Raw genomic sequence first — 3,396 nt, forward strand, 5'->3', positions numbered from 1 at the left:
AGGGTGGGGGAAACACTAATTTCATTTAAGGTACTAGAGCATCTTGGCACAGGGTGGGGGAGGGGGGAAGGATTAGGGTGAGAATGAATGGGGTTACTTGTTAAACTGAAGAACAAAAGCCCCCTTAACTTTTAAGGTGTTTAGATACAAGAAAGAACACTTTTTTCACTGCCGTGACACTAAGCATAGACCTTTTCTGCTAAAAAGAAAGGGAAACTTAGGAGACAAAGGATTTGAGACCTTTTTTATATGTAGAAAGAAGTGAACAATGAAAAGCATCCAATTAAAACTAAGTTAAGCCATCAAATCAGGGATTCTTAACCCTTTTTACATGTCATGGACCTCTTTAGCAGTCTAATGAAGCCTATGGATCCTTCTCAGCATAAATAGTTTTAGAATCATAATGAAAGGAAATGCTAAATTTAATTTGGAGATTAGTAAAAAGAAAAAGTAAACCATTCATCTTCAGGAATACCCTGAAATCTACCCACAGACACCTTGGGAGTCCAAAGATCCCAGGTTAGGAAACTTTATTGAAGACTAGATGCATAGGAGTTCCAGGGACAAAGTTTTAACTGATGTATATAATTATCCACATTAGTCAATTGGCCAATAAAAGTTTAGGTAACTGAAATGATTCATTTAAGTGCAGCAAATTCTTATTAAGTGCCTATTTACTTGCAAGCTACCATGGGAGGAAGTGGAGTTACAAAGACAAAAAAATCTTCTTTCAAAAATGTTTTCAAAATATGAGGTACCTGGCCTCAAGGAGCTGACATCCTACTCGTTCTTTTTTAGATCGTTAACAATACCCAGATTCTCTTTGTGAGAAATCTTACAAGTGGGAAAGGGTTGCATATTTATTGGAACATCCTCTGAAACAATTTTGAGTCATTTCTCAAGGAGTGACCCTCTTATTTCCCCAAGCTTAAATTGTTGAGAGACTTCTGCTAAGGAGGTTCATGATGGCTCAGTTCCCTGTTCCATGAGAGAAATACTCTGTCTGAAACTGTGAGGATTCATTTCTTTCCGACATTCACCTATTAAGTTTAAAAGGGTTTTCACAGGATTTCAGGAGGAGGCCTGGGGAGCTAGAAGTCATTATCCTGTTTTCTTTCCCAGCCTCACTGCTTTAATTTCTATCAATGATTCATATTTATGAGGATGGGGAATGTGGTACTGAAAAGATGGTTGGCTTCAGCACCTGCCTTTGACATGTTTCTCAGTTAAACATGTGGTGGCCCCAAAGGGAGCAGCGCTAAATTACCATCTTGGTGAAGGAAGCTGGGGAGTGGGGGTGAGGGTAGATGTAGGCAGGTAAGAGCAGCAGGGGGAGGAGGATGGGCAAATCCTACCTAACTTAAGAACTGACATTCTTATACTTAGTGATGAATTAAAAGCAAGATTCTGAAATTACGAAGGTCAGCAGAAAAGCTGTGTGAGGAAGGAGCCCTGAGGAGTCTACATGGGCATCCTTTGGTGATTCTCTCTTGCAAAGCCAATCCCTCTGACCAAGTTAGCAGAAGATCATGCAGATTAAGCTATACATAAACACAACACATATGTGCACACTCTCCAGGGGTATCAATGAAAGCAATATGAAAGTTTCAGTGTGAAGCCCTTTATGGAGGTTATTGTATGTAAAAACTAAGTTTACCTTATAATGGTTCAAACTGTATTTAATTGTGTTTTTTGTTTTACAAATGAAGAAAAAAGCTATAAGTATAATGTAATTATTTTATAGGTGTACTATTAAATTATAGAACAAATAAAGATACTCTAGGATTATATGTAATTGAAGTCTCATTGTGCCTTGGAAGGTTAATTGGGAAGTTGTTTGGGGTGGTTCGCTCATTGAGCCCAACCTGTTCAGGACACTAAAGCTGATCAAAGTCTGGGAGTCTAGCCCCAGGCTCTAGGACTATGGATGGCTGTGGGCAAGATCCAGAGGAAAATGTTAGGGCAGTCATGGGGCAGAAGTGACTAGAGGTGGTTTTCTGGGGTGAAATGGGTTGTAAAGACTTTGGGAGCAGTCAAGACTTGCAGCCAAATATAAGATCATATATACAGAAGTCAAAGGAACACTAATAATAGGGAGACACTGTGTTGCAAGGGTGACTCTGCAGTGAGAGAGTCTAGGTACAAGTCCTAACTGACCCAAAAAAACTGAATAACTATGGGCAAGTTAGTCAGTTGAGAATTTATGAAGAGCTCATTACAAATAAAGGCAAAATATGGGCCTTATCTTCAAGAAGCTCATATTCTAATGGAGGAGAGAAGATGGAAATTGCTGTGTACATTTAAGATGTGTAAATGCAAGAGGGAAGTTACCAGCGGTGGTGGAGGGACCAGGAAAGACATCTTGTAGAAGTAGGGTTTGAATTGAATATTGAAGTATGCCTGGGAAGCTAGAAGATAGAAGTGAGAAGAGACAATATTCCTGGCATAGGGGATAATCAGCCAAACAGTCATGTTGTGGGGAGATGGTGTCCTATTTGAGGAATATCCAGAAGGCTGGATCATAGAGTTTATGGAAGGGTACCGAAAGTGTAAGAAGATTGTAAAGGTAATAAGGGGATGGGTTGTAAAGGGATTTAAATGCCAAATAGAAGAGTTTATATCTGATCCGAGGCAATAAATAGCTACTGCAGTTTACTGGGGAGGAAGAGGGAGCGAAGTGGTCAGACCTGTGCTTTAGGAAAATAACTTTGGCAACTGATTGAAGGATCCACTCAAGTATGAAAAGATTTGAGGCAGGAAAACAACAAAACAGAGGGGTATTGTAATAATTCAGGTGTGAGATGATGAATGCCTGTGCTGGAGTAGTGGCTGTAGGAATGAAAAGAAGGGGACACCTACAAGGTTTGTTACAAAAGTAGAAATGACAAGACTGAACAACAGACTGGGTGTCAGGGGTGGAAGTGAAGAATTAGGGATGACGCTGACCTTGTGAGCTTGGGCAAATGGGGAGATGGTGGTACCCCTAAAGGTACTGGGAGGTTGGGAAGAGGGGTAGGGTTTGAGGCAATAAAACATTCTATTTTGCTCATTTTGCATTTCAGTTGCTGCCTATGGCAATTTGAGATGTCTGAAAGGTATTTAGTGATGTAAGTTCTCTAGGCTGAGCTTCACCTGAAAAATGAAGATGATTGGATTAAATGGCTTTTGAGGTCCCTTCCATTTCTAGTCTGTTACCTCAATTCATTTTACATATAGGGAAACTGAGGCCCAGAAAGTTGAGTTGTCCAAGATCACAGACATAGTAAATGGCAAAACAAGGATTTTGAAGCCAAGTTCTCTGCCTTTAGATACAGGACTCTCCACATTATCATAAACCTCTTTGTACCTATGTCTCCTTAAAAAGAGTACTATTTCTTTTCCCTCCCTGCAATTTTA

The sequence above is a fragment of the Trichosurus vulpecula genome, chromosome 4 (genome assembly GCF_011100635.1).
Source record: "Trichosurus vulpecula isolate mTriVul1 chromosome 4, mTriVul1.pri, whole genome shotgun sequence".
NCBI lineage: Eukaryota > Metazoa > Chordata > Mammalia > Diprotodontia > Phalangeridae > Trichosurus > Trichosurus vulpecula.